Consider the following 20974-nt stretch of genomic DNA (forward strand, 5'->3'; position numbering starts at 1 on the left):
GCGCCAGGGGGGGGCTTCCACTGTGCCGGTGGGGGCCTCTGCTGTGCCCGCGGGGGTGAAGACGGTGCCGGCTGGTGCGACGGTGGCAAGAGCGAGTGGAGTGGAGGCGCCTGCGGCGTCTCTTGGAGGTTCGGGAGCTGGGCAGCTAGGTAGCCAAGATGGCTGCTTGGTGGCTAAGGCTACGGCTAGGCCGCATGGCAAACAAGATGGCCGCCGGGAGGCTGGTGCTGGTGGGCGGAGAGTGGACGACTGGGCGGAGGCCTCTGCTTCCCAGGAAGCGGAGATGGCAGAGCTGGCGGTGAAGGCGTCGGGGGCAGTGAAGCGCCCCCTGCAGGACGGGAGTGAAGGTGGGTCGCCGGGGACTCCGGTCCGCCGGTGCAAGGGTGGGGGCGGGGTCTCTGTCTCTAACAGGTTGGAGGCCCTGCTGGTGGAGGACGGTGGTGTTGGATCCATGGAGGTGGCGGCATCTAGTGGTGAGGAGGAGTCGGACGGGTCGACAGGCTCTGTGAGGGAGGGGAGTCCTTCCCCTTCTCCCCCTTCTTCGGGGGACTTGCTGGGGTGGGATGAGGTCAATTTGAAAAGGACTACTGGGATGTTGGACTGATTGGGGTTGCGGGTTGTGTTGGGATGTTGATGTTGCTGTTGTTGGGTTGTGTGGGGGTGGATTAAAAGTGTACTGTGGGTGGACGTGTTGGTTTTGTGTATGTGTGTCTTGACATTTTTTTGTTTTTTTGGCTGGGCCTGTGTGCCCGAGCTCCTTTATGTACCTGGTGCCTTGGGGCCTGCGTGCCCATTTTACCACAGCCTCTAGTCTAGTCTTCACTTCTTTCTGTATCTTTTGTGTGTTATATGTATCTTCTGTGTGTTTGTTTTTCAAGGCTGGTGGGACCTCTGTGCCGCATAGGACCAGCGCCCTCTGTGGTGGTGGTATGGCACGCCAAGTGTCTTCCTATGTGGTCTGTTATGGCTTATGTGAATAATAAAAAAAAAAAAAAAAAAAAATCTGTTCTTATCAGTTTAATATCTGATACGTCCTCTACCCGAGGACCATATATTAATCTGATTTTTGGAACAGGGAGACGGAAGAGGGGCTTGCTCCGTCCGCTCCACGCATCGACCCGGTATTGCAGCGACTCCGGGAACGGTGCACATTCCTTTGACTGTGTAAGAAAAGAACCAACCCAGTGGAACTGACTGACTGACTGACTGACTGACTGACTGACTGTGATGAAATCCTCCTTAGCAGAGCAGACGCAGCAGCAGGAGTCCTTGCCAGGTGTTTTGGCCAACCGCGCCACCTCCCTTTTCGGCCCCTTTTGGGTTTTCCCGCCCTTTTACTCTTTTTTTTTTTTTGTTTTTTTTTTTTTTTTTTACACATTTAAATTTAAAGGGGATGTTGATACTGCCGTCTTGTTGCCACTGGGCAACGCCTTGGAGTCACCCTCACGTCCACGACCGGCGCCGTTCATGCTCTCCGTCCGGCGTGCCCTGTGGCAGCCATCGCTCGGGTTTCTCTTCATCTCGTACAAATCTTTCGCCTTTTACTAAAGATTTCCGTGGAGGGGAACTGCCCCGAGTTTACGGTATTTTTGGAAGCTCTGCTTCGGCGGAGCTGCACCTGCCTGTCCAAAGTCAAGCGTCGTGGTGTTTTGTTTTGCGGCGGCGGCGGCGGCGGCGGCGGCGGTCCGCTTTTGCTGGCCCCGCCTCCCCCCGTAACCATGTGAGCGCGGGGGGCGTCGCTAGAGGGGCCGCCGCACCCCGTGCAGTTGTGGGGTATCGCTTCTCGGCCTTTTGGCTAAGATCAAGTGTAGTATCTGTTCTTATCAGTTTAATATCTGATACGTCCTCTACCCGAGGACCATATATTAATCTGATTTTTGGAACAGGGAGACGGAAGAGGGGCTTGCTCCGTCCGCTCCACGCATCGACCCGGTATTGCAGCGACTCCGGGAACGGTGCACATTCCTTTGACTGTGTAAGAAAAGAACCAACCCAGTGGAACTGACTGACTGACTGACTGACTGACTGACTGACTGTGATGAAATCCTCCTTAGCAGAGCAGACGCAGCAGCAGGAGTCCTTGCCAGGTGTTTTGGCCAACCGCGCCACCTCCCTTTTCGGCCCCTTTTGGGTTTTCCCGCCCTTTTACTCTTTTTTTTTTTTTTTTTTTTTTTTTTTTTTTTGTTTTTTTTTTTTTTTTTTACACATTTAAATTTAAAGGGGATGTTGATACTGCCGTCTTGTTGCCACTGGGCAACGCCTTGGAGTCACCCTCACGTCCACGACCGGCGCCGTTCATGCTCTCCGTCCGGCGTGCCCTGTGGCAGCCATCGCTCGGGTTTCTCTTCATCTCGTACAAATCTTTCGCCTTTTACTAAAGATTTCCGTGGAGGGGAACTGCCCCGAGTTTACGGTATTTTTGGAAGCTCTGCTTCGGCGGAGCTGCACCTGCCTGTCCAAAGTCAAGCGTCGTGGTGTTTTGTTTTGCGGCGGCGGCGGCGGCGGCGGCGGCGGTCCGCTTTTGCTGGCCCCGCCTCCCCCCGTAACCATGTGAGCGCGGGGGGCGTCGCTAGAGGGGCCGCCGCACCCCGTGCAGTTGTGGGGTATCGCTTCTCGGCCTTTTGGCTAAGATCAAGTGTAGTATCTGTTCTTACCAAGGAGAAGGCGATGGCGATGGGGGTGGGCTCCCTCACCCTCCGGCTGAGAATTCCGCCGGATGTAGGCGAGGAGGTTACCCGTGGTTTCGTGGCGGAGAAGATCCTGAGGGATGAGTTGGAGCTGACGGGAAAGGAGGTCCTGTGTTTGCAGGCTGCTCGGCCGCCTTGGATGTACGAGGTGACGTTTCGGGAGGCGACTTTTCTGCATGCGACGATGAGGCGATGGCAGGAGAAAAGTGAGCGGGATGTCGACAACGTGCTGAGGATGTGCGATTGTGAGTATGGTGCGGAGTTGTTCACGGTGGTGATCCATGTCTTCAACCCGTACGTACTGGAGAAGGACATCAGGTCGTTTTTGGAGCAGTATTGTGACCAGATTTCGGAGGGGGAGAAGATCGTGGACGAGTTTGGATTTTGGACGGGGAAGAGGAGGTATCGAGTCGCGTTCCAACTGCGGATGAATGGGGACTGGAAGATTCCGCCTCATGAGTTTGCGTTGGGGGCAGACCGCGGCAGGTTGTTTGTGCCTCAACTGCCGAACACTTGCTGGACTTGCGGACAGCGTGGACATTTGCGGGGTGAGTGCAAGGCTAAGCGGTGTTATCGGTGTGGGACTGTGGGGCATTTAGCAAATGTTTGTAAGGCTGTAAGGACTTGTAATTTGTGTGGGAAGGGGGACCATTTGTTTGTGGCATGTCCGAAAAGGAGTAGTTATGCTGGGGTGGTGGCGGGTGGGTCTATTGCTGTGTATGGTAGTGCGGGGGGGCAGTTTGCTGGGGGTACTGTGTTGCAGGGTGTTGCCCCGGCTCTCAAAGTAGGGCCGGTGGCAGTTTCGCCTGTGTCGGAAGGACCTGGGGGGACTGGAGGCACGGTGAGAGATGCGCCGCATGGCCGCCAAGATGGCCGACTGGGAGACAAAGGGACGGGGAAGCACATGGCTGCCGTGCAGACGGAGGGAGGAGTCGCTGTCGAGGTGGAGAGGAAGACGGTTGGAGATTGGGCGGAGCATACCGAATCGCAGGAAGTGGAGATGGCAGGTATGGCAGAGGTGGCTGGGAAGCGCCCCCTGGAGAATGGGAGCCCGGATGACACTCCGGTGAGGCGGCTGCGGACGGGGGCGGTGGTCCCCGGTCCTTCGGTGCCCCTGGAGGTCGGGCCTGGTACTGCGAGTGGTCAGGTGGTGGTGGAGCCGGACGGATCGGATAGCGTGGTGGACTCTGGGCGGGAGGTGTTGCCTGCGGGGGGGGAGGTTCCTCCCACCCCCCCTGCCCAGCTGCCTGGATGGGATGTGGAAAGCTTGAAACGGACTTTGGGTATGGACTAGTTTGGCCCGGGTGGTGGGGTGGAGGAGTGAGTGGGAGGGAGTGTTTGTGTTGGGTTGATGTTTGTTTTGTGAGGGTTGGGGTGGATTAAAGTCTGTGGGTGGGTTGTTTTTCGATGGGTTTGAGTGTATAATGCCCTTGTTTGTAGGTTGGTTTTATGTTTGTGTGTCTGGCCTTCGGGCCTTTTATTTTGGGGGGCCCCCTAGGGGGGCTGGCCCTTGCCCGGGCTAGGTCCCGGTGTCTATGCTGGTTTTTGTATTTTTTTTAATTTTGGATTTTCTTTCTGGTAATTTTGGTTGTCCATGGGGGACATACTTGTATGATTGTTTAATTTGGGTTATGCAATAAACGAATATAAAAAAAAATCTGTTCTTATCAGTTTAATATCTGATACGTCCTCTACCCGAGGACCATATATTAATCTGATTTTTGGAACAGGGAGACGGAAGAGGGGCTTGCTCCGTCCGCTCCACGCATCGACCCGGTATTGCAGCGACTCCGGGAACGGTGCACATTCCTTTGACTGTGTAAGAAAAGAACCAACCCAGTGGAACTGACTGACTGACTGACTGACTGACTGACTGACTGTGATGAAATCCTCCTTAGCAGAGCAGACGCAGCAGCAGGAGTCCTTGCCAGGTGTTTTGGCCAACCGCGCCACCTCCCTTTTCGGCCCCTTTTGGGTTTTCCCGCCCTTTTACTCTTTTTTTTTTTTTTTTTTTTTTTTTTTTTTTGTTTTTTTTTTTTTTTTTTACACATTTAAATTTAAAGGGGATGTTGATACTGCCGTCTTGTTGCCACTGGGCAACGCCTTGGAGTCACCCTCACGTCCACGACCGGCGCCGTTCATGCTCTCCGTCCGGCGTGCCCTGTGGCAGCCATCGCTCGGGTTTCTCTTCATCTCGTACAAATCTTTCGCCTTTTACTAAAGATTTCCGTGGAGGGGAACTGCCCCGAGTTTACGGTATTTTTGGAAGCTCTGCTTCGGCGGAGCTGCACCTGCCTGTCCAAAGTCAAGCGTCGTGGTGTTTTGTTTTGCGGCGGCGGCGGCGGCGGCGGCGGCGGTCCGCTTTTGCTGGCCCCGCCTCCCCCCGTAACCATGTGAGCGCGGGGGGCGTCGCTAGAGGGGCCGCCGCACCCCGTGCAGTTGTGGGGTATCGCTTCTCGGCCTTTTGGCTAAGATCAAGTGTAGTATCTGTTCTTACCAAGGAGAAGGCGATGGCGTTGGGGGTGGGCTCCCTCACCCTCCGGCTGAGAATTCCGCCGGATGTAGGCGAGGAGGTTACCCGTGGTTTCGTGGCGGAGAAGATCCTGAGGGATGAGTTGGAGCTGACGGGAAAGGAGGTCCTGTGTTTGCAGGCTGCTCGGCCGCCTTGGATGTACGAGGTGACGTTTCGGGAGGCGACTTTTCTGTATGCGACGATGAGGCGATGGCAGGAGAAAAGGGAGCGGGATGTCGACAACGTGCTGAGGATGTGCGATTGTGAGTATGGTGCGGAGTTGTTCACGGTGGTGATCCATGTCTTCAACCCGTACGTACTGGAGAAGGACATCAGGTCGTTTTTGGAGCAGTATTGTGACCAGATTTCGGAGGGGGAGAAGATCGTGGACGAGTTTGGATTTTGGACGGGGAAGAGGAGGTATCGAGTCGCGTTCCAACTGCGGATGAATGGAGACTGGAAGATTCCGCCTCATGAGTTTGCGTTGGGGGCAGACCGCGGCAGGTTGTTTGTGCCTCAACTGCCGAACACTTGCTGGACTTGCGGACAGCGTGGACATTTGCGGGGTGAGTGCAAGGCTAAGCGATGTTATCGGTGTGGGACTGTGGGGCATTTAGCAAATGTTTGTAAGGCTGTAAGGACTTGTAATTTGTGTGGGAAGGGGGACCATTTGTTTGTGGCATGTCCGAAAAGGAGTAGTTATGCTGGGGTGGTGGCGGGTGGGTCTATTGCTGTGTATGGTAGTGCGGGGGGGCAGTATGCTGGGGGTACTGTGTTGCAGGGTGTTGCCCCGGCTCTCAAAGTAGGGCCGGTGGCAGTTTCGCCTGTGTCGGAAGGACCTGGGGGGACTGGAGGCACGGTGAGAGATGCGCCGCATGGCCGCCAAGATGGCCGACTGGGAGACAAAGGGACGGGGAAGCACATGGCTGCCGTGCAGACGGAGGGAGGAGTCGCTGTCGAGGTGGAGAGGAAGACGGTTGGAGATTGGGCGGAGCATACCGAATCGCAGGAAGTGGAGATGGCAGGTATGGCAGAGGTGGCTGGGAAGCGCCCCCTGGAGAATGGGAGCCAGGATGACACTCCGGTGAGGCGTCTGCGGACGGGGGCGGTGGTCCCCGGGCCTTCGGTGCCCCTGGAGGTCGGGCCTGGTACTGCGAGTGGTCAGGTGGTGGTGGAGCCGGACGGAGCGGATAGCGCGGTGGACTCTGGGCGGGAGGTGTTGCCTGCGGGGGGGGAGGTTCCTCCCACCCCCCCTGCCCAGCTGCCTGGATGGGATGTGGAAAGCTTGAAACGGACTTTGGGTATGGACTAGTTTGGCCCGGGTGGTGGGGTGGAGGAGTGAGTGGGAGGGAGTGTTTGTGTTGGGCTGATGTTTGTTGTGTGAGGGTTGGGGAGGATTAAAGTCTGTGGGTGGGTTGTTTTCGATGGGTTTGAGTGTATAATGCCCTTGTTTGTAGGTTGGTTTTATGTTTGTGTGTCTGGCCTTCGGGCCTTTTATTTTGGGGGGCCCCCTAGGGGGGCTGGCCCTTGCCCGGGCTAGGTCCCGGTGTCTATGCTGGTTTTTGTATTTTTTTTTAAATTTTGGATTTTCTTTCTGGTAATTTGGTTGTCCATGGGGGACATACTTGTATGATTGTTTAATTTGGGTTATGCAATAAACGAATATAAAAAAAAAATCTGTTCTTATCAGTTTAATATCTGATACGTCCTCTACCCGAGGACCATATATTAATCTGATTTTTGGAACAGGGAGACGGAAGAGGGGCTTGCTCCGTCCGCTCCACGCATCGACCCGGTATTGCAGCGACTCCGGGAACGGTGCACATTCCTTTGACTGTGTAAGAAAAGAACCAACCCAGTGGAACTGACTGACTGACTGACTGACTGACTGACTGACTGTGATGAAATCCTCCTTAGCAGAGCAGACGCAGCAGCAGGAGTCCTTGCCAGGTGTTTTGGCCAACCGCGCCACCTCCCTTTTCGGCCCCTTTTGGGTTTTCCCGCCCTTTTACTCTTTTTTTTTTTTTTTTTTTTTTTTTTTTTTTTGTTTTTTTTTTTTTTTTTTACACATTTAAATTTAAAGGGGATGTTGATACTGCCGTCTTGTTGCCACTGGGCAACGCCTTGGAGTCACCCTCACGTCCACGACCGGCGCCGTTCATGCTCTCCGTCCGGCGTGCCCTGTGGCAGCCATCGCTCGGGTTTCTCTTCATCTCGTACAAATCTTTCGCCTTTTACTAAAGATTTCCGTGGAGGGGAACTGCCCCGAGTTTACGGTATTTTTGGAAGCTCTGCTTCGGCGGAGCTGCACCTGCCTGTCCAAAGTCAAGCGTCGTGGTGTTTTGTTTTGCGGCGGCGGCGGCGGCGGCGGCGGCGGTCCGCTTTTGCTGGCCCCGCCTCCCCCCGTAACCATGTGAGCGCGGGGGGCGTCGCTAGAGGGGCCGCCGCACCCCGTGCAGTTGTGGGGTATCGCTTCTCGGCCTTTTGGCTAAGATCAAGTAGAGTGAAGGGAGTTGCGATGGCAAGTACATCATTGTATGGGCCGGCCCCTCAGGTGCGGCTTAGGAATACGGTGAGGCTGACGGTGGATGACGTTCGGGAGCTGCGGATGAAGGTCGACTTGGAGTATGTTATGCGGATCGTGCTGGATGGGCTGTTTAAGGTGGCAGTGGAGAAGCTGCTCTGCGTGATGGATTTCCCGGCTGCTGGACTTTTTGACATCAGCTTTTTCGAGCAGGAGGACTGTCTGGAGTTCTTTCGCCATTTTCAGCTGGAGCGGTCGCGGGAGGAGGTGAGGGGCATTTCTATCACTCCTTTGTTTGGACATGCTAGCACGGCGTTGTACGTGCTAATGTACAACCCGTGGGTGGAAGTGGAGGTGGTGGAGGCTTTTTTAAGGCGGTATTGTTCAGAGGTCCGCGGGGGTTTGAAATGCCTGAATCGATTTGGTGTGTGGAACGGGAGGCGCCAGTTCTTCGTGAAATTTAAGGAAGACCCAGACGGTGAGGACGGACTCCTGCACCCGCCGGGGTCTTTCTCCCTGGGGCCGAACCGGGGTTTTCTATCGTACCGGGGGCAGCCGGTGTACTGCAGGCGGTGTGGGGGACGGGGCCACATGAAGGCAGAGTGTACGGGTCCCGGCTGCAGGAGGTGCGGGAGCAAGGCCCATGAGGCGAGGGTTTGCCCAATGCCGAAGTCCTGCTCGATCTGCGGAGGAGGGGATCACCTGTTTCGGCAGTGCCCAGAAGGGAGGAAGTCGTTTGCGGCGGTGGCTGGGCGGCAGGAGGCTGTGTTTCGAGAGGTGGTGGCTGAGGAGCGTCTGGAGGAGCGGAGGCCGTGTGTGGGGGACGGGCAGGTCGATGCTGACGGCGGTGTGGGGCCTGTGGAGGACCTGCGCGGGGCACCGGCGTCGCTGGACACGGAGGTGGTGATGCAGCTGTCCTTTGCAGACCGTGTGCCGCTGCCGGATTCAGGGGGGAGTGAGGTGGATGGAGCTGACGGCATTTCGCGTCGGGAGGAGGTAGCAGCTAAGGCTACATGCGGGGGACCGCATGGCCAAGATGGCGGCTCACGTCTTCCTCGGGAGGTGGGCCTGGAGGTGGAGGAGTCGTCTGTGGAGGTGGCGCCACCTGGTGGTGGGGAGTCTGGCCGGTGGAGCGAGGATCCGGATGCCGAGAGGGTCTTCGCGGACTCCTTGCAGCTTGAAGACGTGCAGATGGGGGACGGCCCGCGTGGGTCGAAGAGGCAGGCGGCTGCGGGAGAAGGGACCGGAGGCGCGTCAAAGGTGAAGGTGGTCCCGGCGGAGCTGCAGCAGTATTCGGCGGCGGCTTCGGCGGAGCGGGCCAGTTCGTCTGGGCAGCGGCTGGGGGACGTGCCGGTCATGGAGCAGGCACTTTCCCCCTTCTCGGCGCTGGAGGTGAGCGTGGACAAGCTGAAGGCTGGCGGGGGGGGCGGCTCGTCGCCTGAGCTGTACTCCTCGTCTGAGGATGGCCGGTCGTCTCCTGGGAGCCCGGAGGTCGTTTCCAGTGGTGGTGAGGAGCGGGAGACGGGGGAGGGGAGCCAGAGCCCGTTGTCGGGACTCCTCAGGAGGGCCGTTTCTACGCGCGACCGGCCTCAGCTGGGACCGGTGTCGGATGGCGGGAGGGACGTCGGCCCTTCTTGACTGTGAGTAGCTGATGGCTTGTTCTTTGTTGTGCTGGACTTGGTTGGGTGGGATGGGGAAGTGTCTGGACTGTGATGGGGACTGTGGTTTTGCTGTGCTCTTTGGGATGTGGGTTTTTTCCTGTGTATTGTATGGGGGGGGGGTTTCGGTGCTGAGGAGGGTGGTGGAGGGTTGTTTTTCTGTTGCAGGGCTGCCTTATAGGGGAGGGGGGGACGGGGTGGTCTTTGCAAGGGTGGGGAGGGGCGGTCCTTGTAGATGGGGCTGGAAATGACTTTTGCCTCCCTTAATGTAAGGGGGCTCCGGGACAAGGGAAAGCGGGCTGTGTTTTATGCCTCCTTGGAGGGGCTGGGGTTTGATTGTTTATTTTTACAGGAATGCCACCTGCGGGACAGGGGGGATGCGGGTGTGTTTTCAAGGGGATGGGGCAGGGGGCCTTCTGTGTGGGGGGTGGGGAATGCTCATTCTGATGGGGTGGGGGTTTTGTTTGGGTCTTGGGATTTTGTGGTGGAAACAGTGGTCTGTAGTGAGCCGGGGAGGGTTTTGTGTGTGGACTGCACGTTTCGGGGCCTTGATTTAAGGCTGGTGAACGTCTATGCTCCTAGTGGGAGGGGGCGGCAGGCGGGGTTCTTCACGGGGCTCACTCCGCTGCTGACATGTGACAGGGTGGTGGTGTTAGGGGGGGATTTTAACGTGGATGTGCGACGGGGAGTGGGGGCTGGGGAATTGAAGGGGTTGTGTAGGGATATGTTGTTGGTTGACGCCTTTTTGGCTGCGGGTGGGGGGGGGGCAGGGGAAACATGGAGTAACTCCAGGGGGGCGGGGTCGAGATTGGACTACCTTTTCTTTCCACGGGGGGTGAGCCTGCGGTGGTTCAGGGTGTCCCCAGTGTGGTGCTCTGACCACTGCATGGTTACTGCTGCTGTTCTCGTGGAGGGGTTGAGGCGGGAGAGACCCAGGTGGCGTTTCCCGAATCGGCTCCTGAGGGAGGCTGGGTTTTGTGAGGCGTATCGGGTGGCCCTCAGAGGGTGGTTGGCGATGAAGTGCCGCTTCTCCTCGAGGGCTGACTGGTGGGAGGGTTGGAAGGAGAGGACGGTGGGGTTTTGCAGGGGTTGGGTGGCCAGTGCCAACGTGGAGAGGAAGAGGCAGGTGAAGCTGTGGAACAGGGAGTTGGAGGAACTGTGGGTGGCGGGTGGGGATGTTGGGGACATGGAGGCAGTGAAGCTGAAGTTGAGGGACTATTTTGAGGAGCGGGCGCGCCGTTTGGGCGTGCAAGCTCGAGTGCGGGCATGGGAGGATGAGAGGCCCTCCAAGTTCTTTTTTAGGACGGTGAGGGAGCGCCAGGTGAGGAGGCATATGGCGGCGCTGGAGTGGGAGGGCGGGGGTGGCGACGAGAGGGGAGGACATGGCCGAGGTGGCAGCTCGGTACTACGAGGGCCTCTTTACTGAGAGGTGTGGGGAAGAGGGGGTAGTGGGGGGGTTTTTGGATAAACTGGAGGGTAGGCTGAGTGAGGAGCAGCGGGCGGAGCTGGATCGACCTCTGGAGCTTGGGGAGCTGGGGAGGGCCCTCCAGTCCATGAGTGGGGGTAAGTCCCCCGGACAGGACGGGTTGACTGTTGAGTTTTTTAGGGAATTTTGGGATGTGTTGGGGGGTGAGTTGGTCGAGGTGCTCGAGGAGCGGCGGGGGGCGGGGTTTTTATTGGGATCTATGTCAACAGGGCTCATCACGCTCTTGTTTAAGAAGGGGGACGCCAGAGCACTGAGCAACTGGAGGCCAATCACTCTACTGGCCGTCGACTATAAAGTCTTGGCCAAGGCCCTGGCAATGCGGCTGGGGCCGGTGATGGCGTCCGTAGTGGGGGAAGACCAGACGTGTGGGGTGAGGGGGCGGTGTAGTGGGTTGAATTTGGTTTTAATCAGGGACATTACTTGTTGGGCAGAGCAGAGGGGATTGCCACTGGGGGTGCTAAGCCTGGACCAAGAAAAGGCTTTCGACAGGGTTAGCCATAAGTTTCTGTTTAAGGTGTTGGGGAGGATGGGGTTTGGGGGGGGGTTTTTAGCTTGGCTCGGGTTGCTTTATAGGGGGGCGGTGAGCAAGGTGGGGGTGAATGGGGTTTATTCCAGGGCTGTCCCTCAGGTAGGGGGAGTGAGGCAGGGTTGTCCTCTGTCTCCTCTCCTCTACGTCCTGGTCCTGGAGCCATTGCTGGCTGCCTTGAGGCAGGACTCACGGGTGGCAGGGGTACATCTACCGGGGGGTGGGGGGGCGGAGGCTAAGGTCTCCGCCTACGCGGATGATGTGTCCCTTTTCTTGACCACAGAGCACAGCTTTGATCGGGTGAACGTCCTCTTGGAGGAGTTCGGCAGAGCTTCGGGGGCCAAGGTGAACAGGGGGAAATCCTCGGTCATGTTTTTTGGGAAATGGGCAGGGAGGGTGGATCCAGTGGGTGGGTTTGGAGTTACTCCAGATGGCCTGAAGATCCTGGGGTTGCATTTTAAGCGGGGGGATTGTGGGGGTTTTAACTGGGATGACCGGAGGGGGAGGGTGGGGAGACGCTTGGGCCTGTGGAGGTCGAGGTACCTCTCCCTGTCGGGGAGGGTCATGGCGGTCAAGGCGGACCTGCTGCCCCAGTTAAATTATCTGGCTTATGTGTTCCCTTTGCCGTTTTTGTGTGGTAGGAGGTTAGAGCGGGATGTTTTTTCTTTCATTTGGGGGGGTGGGATGGAGAGGGTGGCAAGGGAGCAAATGTTTAGGGGGGTTTCTGAGGGGGGGAGGGGGGTCCCATGTGTCGCTGTGCGCGTAATGGCGATACACGTGGCGTTCCTCGCCAGGCTAGTGATGGGGGTTTTTGCCCACAAGGCTGCGGTTTTCGCAAGGTTCTGGCTGGGGTTCGAAATGAGGCGGCTGAGACCTTTGTCCAGTACGTCTCCCTGGTCCCTGGTCAGGCCTGGGCACTATGACAGGGTGGCAGATTTTCTGAGGGGGAATGGGTGGTGTTGGGAGGGGGAGGCCGTGCTGGACCACCGGCGCCTGTATACGGGGGTAATGGATAGGAGGTGGGAGGAGGGTGGGACTGGGGAACCCATGGTCAGGGGGATTGACTGGGGGGGCATCCAGCCTCCTGTTTTGTGTGGGGAGGGTAGGGATCTGAACTGGCAGGCGGCTCTGAACCGCCTGCCGGTGAGGGAGCGGCTGCATAGGCATGGGATTAGCCGCACTCCCCTGTGCCCTGTGGGGTGTGGGAGGGAAGAGACTCTGGACCACGCTTTGTGGTCGTGTCGGGGAGCGAGGGACACCTGGGCCATGGTACAGAACTGGTGGGGTGGGTGGGCGGGTCTGCCACTTTCAGCAGATTTGGTGCTACGGGGGCGGGGCTTGGGGGGTTTGCGGGTGGGGAGGAGGGTTGCTTTTTGGGTTTTGGTTTCTTTTGTGAAGTTGGCTCTGTGGGACTGGAGGCAGGGGTGTGTGAGGAAGAGGACCCCGGCACTGGCTCCACGGGTGGTTTTTGTTTGGTTTTTGGGGAGGGTGAGGAGGTGTATTGAGGAGTATGAGGGGGTTTATGGGAGGGACAAGGCGAGGGAAATGTGGGGGGGACTGCCGAGGGTGGGGGTGGGTTAATGGTGGGAGGGATCTGAAGGGTTTGGTTTAAATAAAGAGTGGTGTACTGGTGGTGGGTAGCGTAATTTTGATGACTCTGTGTATGATGTTATGATTTGGTGATTGGTGTTAATAAAGTCGTACAAAAAATCTGTTCTTATCAGTTTAATATCTGATACGTCCTCTACCCGAGGACCATATATTAATCTGATTTTTGGAACAGGGAGACGGAAGAGGGGCTTGCTCCGTCCGCTCCACGCATCGACCCGGTATTGCAGCGACTCCGGGAACGGTGCACATTCCTTTGACTGTGTAAGAAAAGAACCAACCCAGTGGAACTGACTGACTGACTGACTGACTGACTGACTGACTGTGATGAAATCCTCCTTAGCAGAGCAGACGCAGCAGCAGGAGTCCTTGCCAGGTGTTTTGGCCAACCGCGCCACCTCCCTTTTCGGCCCCTTTTGGGTTTTCCCGCCCTTTTACTCTTTTTTTTTTTTTTTTTTTTTTTTTTTTTTTGTTTTTTTTTTTTTTTTTTACACATTTAAATTTAAAGGGGATGTTGATACTGCCGTCTTGTTGCCACTGGGCAACGCCTTGGAGTCACCCTCACGTCCACGACCGGCGCCGTTCATGCTCTCCGTCCGGCGTGCCCTGTGGCAGCCATCGCTCGGGTTTCTCTTCATCTCGTACAAATCTTTCGCCTTTTACTAAAGATTTCCGTGGAGGGGAACTGCCCCGAGTTTACGGTATTTTTGGAAGCTCTGCTTCGGCGGAGCTGCACCTGCCTGTCCAAAGTCAAGCGTCGTGGTGTTTTGTTTTGCGGCGGCGGCGGCGGCGGCGGCGGCGGTCCGCTTTTGCTGGCCCCGCCTCCCCCCGTAACCATGTGAGCGCGGGGGGCGTCGCTAGAGGGGCCGCCGCACCCCGTGCAGTTGTGGGGTATCGCTTCTCGGCCTTTTGGCTAAGATCAAGTGTAGTATCTGTTCTTATCAGTTTAATATCTGATACGTCCTCTACCCGAGGACCATATATTAATCTGATTTTTGGAACAGGGAGACGGAAGAGGGGCTTGCTCCGTCCGCTCCACGCATCGACCCGGTATTGCAGCGACTCCGGGAACGGTGCACATTCCTTTGACTGTGTAAGAAAAGAACCAACCCAGTGGAACTGACTGACTGACTGACTGACTGACTGACTGACTGTGATGAAATCCTCCTTAGCAGAGCAGACGCAGCAGCAGGAGTCCTTGCCAGGTGTTTTGGCCAACCGCGCCACCTCCCTTTTCGGCCCCTTTTGGGTTTTCCCGCCCTTTTACTCTTTTTTTTTTTTTTTTTTTTTTTTTTTTTTTTGTTTTTTTTTTTTTTTTTTACACATTTAAATTTAAAGGGGATGTTGATACTGCCGTCTTGTTGCCACTGGGCAACGCCTTGGAGTCACCCTCACGTCCACGACCGGCGCCGTTCATGCTCTCCGTCCGGCGTGCCCTGTGGCAGCCATCGCTCGGGTTTCTCTTCATCTCGTACAAATCTTTCGCCTTTTACTAAAGATTTCCGTGGAGGGGAACTGCCCCGAGTTTACGGTATTTTTGGAAGCTCTGCTTCGGCGGAGCTGCACCTGCCTGTCCAAAGTCAAGCGTCGTGGTGTTTTGTTTTGCGGCGGCGGCGGCGGCGGCGGCGGCGGTCCGCTTTTGCTGGCCCCGCCTCCCCCCGTAACCATGTGAGCGCGGGGGGCGTCGCTAGAGGGGCCGCCGCACCCCGTGCAGTTGTGGGGTATCGCTTCTCGGCCTTTTGGCTAAGATCAAGTGTAGTATCTGTTCTTACCAAGGAGAAGGCGATGGCGATGGGGGTGGGCTCCCTCACCCTCCGGCTGAGAATTCCGCCGGATGTAGGCGAGGAGGTTACCCGTGGTTTCGTGGCGGAGAAGATCCTGAGGGATGAGTTGGAGCTGACGGGAAAGGAGGTCCTGTGTTTGCAGGCTGCTCGGCCGCCTTGGATGTACGAGGTGACGTTTCGGGAGGCGACTTTTCTGCATGCGACGATGAGGCGATGGCAGGAGAAAAGTGAGCGGGATGTCGACAACGTGCTGAGGATGTGCGATTGTGAGTATGGTGCGGAGTTGTTCACGGTGGTGATCCATGTCTTCAACCCGTACGTACTGGAGAAGGACATCAGGTCGTTTTTGGAGCAGTATTGTGACCAGATTTCGGAGGGGGAGAAGATCGTGGACGAGTTTGGATTTTGGACGGGGAAGAGGAGGTATCGAGTCGCGTTCCAACTGCGGATGAATGGGGACTGGAAGATTCCGCCTCATGAGTTTGCGTTGGGGGCAGACCGCGGCAGGTTGTTTGTGCCTCAACTGCCGAACACTTGCTGGACTTGCGGACAGCGTGGACATTTGCGGGGTGAGTGCAAGGCTAAGCGGTGTTATCGGTGTGGGACTGTGGGGCATTTAGCAAATGTTTGTAAGGCTGTAAGGACTTGTAATTTGTGTGGGAAGGGGGACCATTTGTTTGTGGCATGTCCGAAAAGGAGTAGTTATGCTGGGGTGGTGGCGGGTGGGTCTATTGCTGTGTATGGTAGTGCGGGGGGGCAGTTTGCTGGGGGTACTGTGTTGCAGGGTGTTGCCCCGGCTCTCAAAGTAGGGCCGGTGGCAGTTTCGCCTGTGTCGGAAGGACCTGGGGGGACTGGAGGCACGGTGAGAGATGCGCCGCATGGCCGCCAAGATGGCCGACTGGGAGACAAAGGGACGGGGAAGCACATGGCTGCCGTGCAGACGGAGGGAGGAGTCGCTGTCGAGGTGGAGAGGAAGACGGTTGGAGATTGGGCGGAGCATACCGAATCGCAGGAAGTGGAGATGGCAGGTATGGCAGAGGTGGCTGGGAAGCGCCCCCTGGAGAATGGGAGCCCGGATGACACTCCGGTGAGGCGGCTGCGGACGGGGGCGGTGGTCCCCGGTCCTTCGGTGCCCCTGGAGGTCGGGCCTGGTACTGCGAGTGGTCAGGTGGTGGTGGAGCCGGACGGATCGGATAGCGTGGTGGACTCTGGGCGGGAGGTGTTGCCTGCGGGGGGGGAGGTTCCTCCCACCCCCCCTGCCCAGCTGCCTGGATGGGATGTGGAAAGCTTGAAACGGACTTTGGGTATGGACTAGTTTGGCCCGGGTGGTGGGGTGGAGGAGTGAGTGGGAGGGAGTGTTTGTGTTGGGTTGATGTTTGTTTTGTGAGGGTTGGGGTGGATTAAAGTCTGTGGGTGGGTTGTTTTTCGATGGGTTTGAGTGTATAATGCCCTTGTTTGTAGGTTGGTTTTATGTTTGTGTGTCTGGCCTTCGGGCCTTTTATTTTGGGGGGCCCCCTAGGGGGGCTGGCCCTTGCCCGGGCTAGGTCCCGGTGTCTATGCTGGTTTTTGTATTTTTTTTAATTTTGGATTTTCTTTCTGGTAATTTTGGTTGTCCATGGGGGACATACTTGTATGATTGTTTAATTTGGGTTATGCAATAAACGAATATAAAAAAAAAATCTGTTCTTACCAAGGAGAAGGCGATGGCGATGGGGGTGGGCTCCCTCACCCTCCGGCTGAGAATTCCGCCGGATGTAGGCGAGGAGGTTACCCGTGGTTTCGTGGCGGAGAAGATCCTGAGGGATGAGTTGGAGCTGACGGGAAAGGAGGTCCTGTGTTTGCAGGCTGCTCGGCCGCCTTGGATGTACGAGGTGACGTTTCGGGAGGCGACTTTTCTGCATGCGACGATGAGGCGATGGCAGGAGAAAAGTGAGCGGGATGTCGACAACGTGCTGAGGATGTGCGATTGTGAGTATGGTGCGGAGTTGTTCACGGTGGTGATCCATGTCTTCAACCCGTACGTACTGGAGAAGGACATCAGGTCGTTTTTGGAGCAGTATTGTGACCAGATTTCGGAGGGGGAGAAGATTGTGGACGAGTTTGGATTTTGGACGGGGAAGAGGAGGTATCGAGTCGCGTTCCAACTGCGGATGAATGGGGACTGGAAGATTCCGCCTCATGAGTTTGCGTTGGGGGCAGACCGCGGCAGGTTGTTTGTGCCTCAACTGCCGAACACTTGCTGGACTTGCGGACAGCGTGGACATTTGCGGGGTGAGTGCAAGGCTAAGCGGTGTTATCGGTGTGGGACTGTGGGGCATTTAGCAAATGTTTGTAAGGCTGTAAGGACTTGTAATTTGTGTGGGAAGGGGGACCATTTGTTTGTGGCATGTCCGAAAAGGAGTAGTTATGCTGGGGTGGTGGCGGGTGGGTCTATTGCTGTGTATGGTAGTGCGGGGGGGCAGTTTGCTGGGGGTACTGTGTTGCAGGGTGTTGCCCCGGCTCTCAAAGTAGGGCCGGTGGCAGTTTCGCCTGTGTCGGAAGGACCTGGGGGGACTGGAGGCACGGTGAGAGATGCGCCGCATGGCCGCCAAGATGGCCGACTGGGAGACAAAGGGACGGGGAAGCACATGGCTGCCGTGCAGACGGAGGGAGGAGTCGCTGTCGAGGTGGAGAGGAAGACGGTTGGAGATTGGGCGGAGCATACCGAATCGCAGGAAGTGGAGATGGCAGGTATGGCAGAGGTGGCTGGGAAGCGCCCCCTGGAGAATGGGAGCCCGGATGACACTCCGGTGAGGCGGCTGCGGACGGGGGCGGTGGTCCCCGGTCCTTCGGTGCCCCTGGAGGTCGGGCCTGGTACTGCGAGTGGTCAGGTGGTGGTGGAGCCGGACGGATCGGATAGCGTGGTGGACTCTGGGCGGGAGGTGTTGCCTGCGGGGGGGGAGGTTCCTCCCACCCCCCCTGCCCAGCTGCCTGGATGGGATGTGGAAAGCTTGAAACGGACTTTGGGTATGGACTAGTTTGGCCCGGGTGGTGGGGTGGAGGAGTGAGTGGGAGGGAGTGTTTGTGTTGGGTTGATGTTTGTTTTGTGAGGGTTGGGGTGGATTAAAGTCTGTGGGTGGGTTGTTTTTCGATGGGTTTGAGTGTATAATGCCCTTGTTTGTAGGTTGGTTTTATGTTTGTGTGTCTGGCCTTCGGGCCTTTTATTTTGGGGGGCCCCCTAGGGGGGCTGGCCCTTGCCCGGGCTAGGTCCCGGTGTCTATGCTGGTTTTTGTATTTTTTTTAATTTTGGATTTTCTTTCTGGTAATTTTGGTTGTCCATGGGGGACATACTTGTATGATTGTTTAATTTGGGTTATGCAATAAACGAATATAAAAAAAATCTGTTCTTATCAGTTTAATATCTGATACGTCCTCTACCCGAGGACCATATATTAATCTGATTTTTGGAACAGGGAGACGGAAGAGGGGCTTGCTCCGTCCGCTCCACGCATCGACCCGGTATTGCAGCGACTCCGGGAACGGTGCACATTCCTTTGACTGTGTAAGAAAAGAACCAACCCAGTGGAACTGACTGACTGACTGACTGACTGACTGACTGACTGTGATGAAATCCTCCTTAGCAGAGCAGACGCAGCAGCAGGAGTCCTTGCCAGGTGTTTTGGCCAACCGCGCCACCTCCCTTTTCGGCCCCTTTTGGGTTTTCCCGCCCTTTTACTCTTTTTTTTTATTTTTTTTTTTTTTTTTTTTTGTTTTTTTTTTTTTTTTTTACACATTTAAATTTAAAGGGGATGTTGATACTGCCGTCTTGTTGCCACTGGGCAACGCCTTGGAGTCACCCTCACGTCCACGACCGGCGCCGTTCATGCTCTCCGTCCGGCGTGCCCTGTGGCAGCCATCGCTCGGGTTTCTCTTCATCTCGTACAAATCTTTCGCCTTTTACTAAAGATTTCCGTGGAGGGGAACTGCCCCGAGTTTACGGTATTTTTGGAAGCTCTGCTTCGGCGGAGCTGCACCTGCCTGTCCAAAGTCAAGCGTCGTGGTGTTTTGTTTTGCGGCGGCGGCGGCGGCGGCGGCGGCGGTCCGCTTTTGCTGGCCCCGCCTCCCCCCGTAACCATGTGAGCGCGGGGGGCGTCGCTAGAGGGGCCGCCGCACCCCGTGCAGTTGTGGGGTATCGCTTCTCGGCCTTTTGGCTAAGATCAAGTGTAGTATCTGTTCTTATCAGTTTAATATCTGATACGTCCTCTACCCGAGGACCATATATTAATCTGATTTTTGGAACAGGGAGACGGAAGAGGGGCTTGCTCCGTCCGCTCCACGCATCGACCCGGTATTGCAGCGACTCCGGGAACGGTGCACATTCCTTTGACTGTGTAAGAAAAGAACCAACCCAGTGGAACTGACTGACTGACTGACTGACTGACTGACTGACTGTGATGAAATCCTCCTTAGCAGAGCAGACGCAGCAGCAGGAGTCCTTGCCAGGTGTTTTGGCCAACCGCGCCACCTCCCTTTTCGGCCCCTTTTGGGTTTTCCCGCCCTTTTACTCTTTTTTTTTTTTTTTTTTTTTTTTTTTTTTTTGTTTTTTTTTTTTTTTTTTACACATTTAAATTTAAAGGGGATGTTGATACTGCCGTCTTGTTGCCACTGGGCAACGCCTTGGAGTCACCCTCACGTCCACGACCGGCGCCGTTCATGCTCTCCGTCCGGCGTGCCCTGTGGCAGCCATCGCTCGGGTTTCTCTTCATCTCGTACAAATCTTTCGCCTTTTACTAAAGATTTCCGTGGAGGGGAACTGCCCCGAGTTTACGGTATTTTTGGAAGCTCTGCTTCGGCGGAGCTGCACCTGCCTGTCCAAAGTCAAGCGTCGTGGTGTTTTGTTTTGCGGCGGCGGCGGCGGCGGCGGCGGCGGTCCGCTTTTGCTGGCCCCGCCTCCCCCCGTAACCATGTGAGCGCGGGGGGCGTCGCTAGAGGGGCCGCCGCACCCCGTGCAGTTGTGGGGTATCGCTTCTCGGCCTTTTGGCTAAGATCAAGTGTAGTATCTGTTCTTATCAGTTTAATATCTGATACGTCCTCTACCCGAGGACCATATATTAATCTGATTTTTGGAACAGGGAGACGGAAGAGGGGCTTGCTCCGTCCGCTCCACGCATCGACCCGGTATTGCAGCGACTCCGGGAACGGTGCACATTCCTTTGACTGTGTAAGAAAAGAACCAACCCAGTGGAACTGACTGACTGACTGACTGACTGACTGACTGACTGTGATGAAATCCTCCTTAGCAGAGCAGACGCAGCAGCAGGAGTCCTTGCCAGGTGTTTTGGCCAACCGCGCCACCTCCCTTTTCGGCCCCTTTTGGGTTTTCCCGCCCTTTTACTCTTTTTTTTTTTTTTTTTTTTTTTTTTTTTTTTGTTTTTTTTTTTTTTTTTTACACATTTAAATTTAAAGGGGATGTTGATACTGCCGTCTTGTTGCCACTGGGCAACGCCTTGGAGTCACCCTCACGTCCACGACCGGCGCCGTTCATGCTCTCCGTCCGGCGTGCCCTGTGGCAGCCATCGCTCGGGTTTCTCTTCATCTCGTACAAATCTTTCGCCTTTTACTAAAGATTTCCGTGGAGGGGAACTGCCCCGAGTTTACGGTATTTTTGGAAGCTCTGCTTCGGCGGAGCTGCACCTGCCTGTCCAAAGTCAAGCGTCGTGGTGTTTTGTTTTGCGGCGGCGGCGGCGGCGGCGGCGGCGGTCCGCTTTTGCTGGCCCCGCCTCCCCCCGTAACCATGTGAGCGCGGGGGGCGTCGCTAGAGGGGCCGCCGCACCCCGTGCAGTTGTGGGGTATCGCTTCTCGGCCTTTTGGCTAAGATCAAGTGTAGTATCTGTTCTTATCAGTTTAATATCTGATACGTCCTCTACCCGAGGACCATATATTAATCTGATTTTTGGAACAGGGAGACGGAAGAGGGGCTTGCTCCGTCCGCTCCACGCATCGACCCGGTATTGCAGCGACTCCGGGAACGGTGCACATTCCTTTGACTGTGTAAGAAAAGAACCAACCCAGTGGAACTGACTGACTGACTGACTGACTGACTGACTGACTGTGATGAAATCCTCCTTAGCAGAGCAGACGCAGCAGCAGGAGTCCTTGCCAGGTGTTTTGGCCAACCGCGCCACCTCCCTTTTCGGCCCCTTTTGGGTT

At 56.3% G+C, this 20974-nt stretch overlaps 15 non-coding genes and 7 pseudogenes across 15 annotated transcripts; all 22 read left to right on the forward strand.

Moving 5' to 3' along the window:
* Positions 1 to 963: 963 nt before the first annotated feature.
* Positions 964 to 1155, forward strand: LOC121683846. The gene has a single exon (XR_006022928.1). It is a non-coding gene; the product is annotated as a U2 spliceosomal RNA (small nuclear RNA).
* Positions 1156 to 1500: 345 nt separating this feature from the next.
* Positions 1501 to 1614, forward strand: LOC121681093. Its single transcript, XR_006021973.1, has one exon. It is a non-coding gene; the product is annotated as a U5 spliceosomal RNA (small nuclear RNA).
* Positions 1615 to 1775: 161 nt separating this feature from the next.
* Positions 1776 to 1966, forward strand: LOC121683028. The gene has a single exon (XR_006022674.1). It is a non-coding gene; the product is annotated as a U2 spliceosomal RNA (small nuclear RNA).
* Positions 1967 to 2330: 364 nt separating this feature from the next.
* On the forward strand, positions 2331 to 2444 carry LOC121681104. The gene has a single exon (XR_006021984.1). It is a non-coding gene; the product is annotated as a U5 spliceosomal RNA (small nuclear RNA).
* Positions 2445 to 2605: 161 nt separating this feature from the next.
* On the forward strand, positions 2606 to 2698 carry LOC121684490 (annotated as a pseudogene).
* A 1592-nt stretch (positions 2699 to 4290) lies between these two features.
* Positions 4291 to 4497, forward strand: LOC121683736 (annotated as a pseudogene).
* Positions 4498 to 4860: 363 nt separating this feature from the next.
* LOC121681115 lies at positions 4861 to 4974 on the forward strand. The gene has a single exon (XR_006021990.1). It is a non-coding gene; the product is annotated as a U5 spliceosomal RNA (small nuclear RNA).
* A 161-nt stretch (positions 4975 to 5135) lies between these two features.
* LOC121684434 lies at positions 5136 to 5228 on the forward strand (annotated as a pseudogene).
* A 1592-nt stretch (positions 5229 to 6820) lies between these two features.
* Positions 6821 to 7028, forward strand: LOC121683825 (annotated as a pseudogene).
* Positions 7029 to 7392: 364 nt separating this feature from the next.
* Positions 7393 to 7506, forward strand: LOC121681128. Its single transcript, XR_006021997.1, has one exon. It is a non-coding gene; the product is annotated as a U5 spliceosomal RNA (small nuclear RNA).
* Positions 7507 to 13075: 5569 nt separating this feature from the next.
* On the forward strand, positions 13076 to 13256 carry LOC121684100 (annotated as a pseudogene).
* A 363-nt stretch (positions 13257 to 13619) lies between these two features.
* On the forward strand, positions 13620 to 13733 carry LOC121681132. The gene has a single exon (XR_006022002.1). It is a non-coding gene; the product is annotated as a U5 spliceosomal RNA (small nuclear RNA).
* A 161-nt stretch (positions 13734 to 13894) lies between these two features.
* Positions 13895 to 14085, forward strand: LOC121683039. Its single transcript, XR_006022675.1, has one exon. It is a non-coding gene; the product is annotated as a U2 spliceosomal RNA (small nuclear RNA).
* A 364-nt stretch (positions 14086 to 14449) lies between these two features.
* Positions 14450 to 14563, forward strand: LOC121681141. The gene has a single exon (XR_006022003.1). It is a non-coding gene; the product is annotated as a U5 spliceosomal RNA (small nuclear RNA).
* A 161-nt stretch (positions 14564 to 14724) lies between these two features.
* LOC121684496 lies at positions 14725 to 14817 on the forward strand (annotated as a pseudogene).
* A 3294-nt stretch (positions 14818 to 18111) lies between these two features.
* On the forward strand, positions 18112 to 18317 carry LOC121683673 (annotated as a pseudogene).
* A 363-nt stretch (positions 18318 to 18680) lies between these two features.
* LOC121681147 lies at positions 18681 to 18794 on the forward strand. Its single transcript, XR_006022007.1, has one exon. It is a non-coding gene; the product is annotated as a U5 spliceosomal RNA (small nuclear RNA).
* A 161-nt stretch (positions 18795 to 18955) lies between these two features.
* Positions 18956 to 19146, forward strand: LOC121683050. The gene has a single exon (XR_006022676.1). It is a non-coding gene; the product is annotated as a U2 spliceosomal RNA (small nuclear RNA).
* A 364-nt stretch (positions 19147 to 19510) lies between these two features.
* LOC121681153 lies at positions 19511 to 19624 on the forward strand. The gene has a single exon (XR_006022008.1). It is a non-coding gene; the product is annotated as a U5 spliceosomal RNA (small nuclear RNA).
* A 161-nt stretch (positions 19625 to 19785) lies between these two features.
* LOC121683061 lies at positions 19786 to 19976 on the forward strand. The gene has a single exon (XR_006022677.1). It is a non-coding gene; the product is annotated as a U2 spliceosomal RNA (small nuclear RNA).
* Positions 19977 to 20340: 364 nt separating this feature from the next.
* Positions 20341 to 20454, forward strand: LOC121681158. Its single transcript, XR_006022010.1, has one exon. It is a non-coding gene; the product is annotated as a U5 spliceosomal RNA (small nuclear RNA).
* A 161-nt stretch (positions 20455 to 20615) lies between these two features.
* LOC121683073 lies at positions 20616 to 20806 on the forward strand. The gene has a single exon (XR_006022678.1). It is a non-coding gene; the product is annotated as a U2 spliceosomal RNA (small nuclear RNA).
* The last annotated feature ends 168 nt before the right edge of the window (positions 20807 to 20974 follow it).

This window comes from Alosa sapidissima, chromosome 1 (genome assembly GCF_018492685.1).
Source record: "Alosa sapidissima isolate fAloSap1 chromosome 1, fAloSap1.pri, whole genome shotgun sequence".
Taxonomy (NCBI): domain Eukaryota; kingdom Metazoa; phylum Chordata; class Actinopteri; order Clupeiformes; family Clupeidae; genus Alosa; species Alosa sapidissima.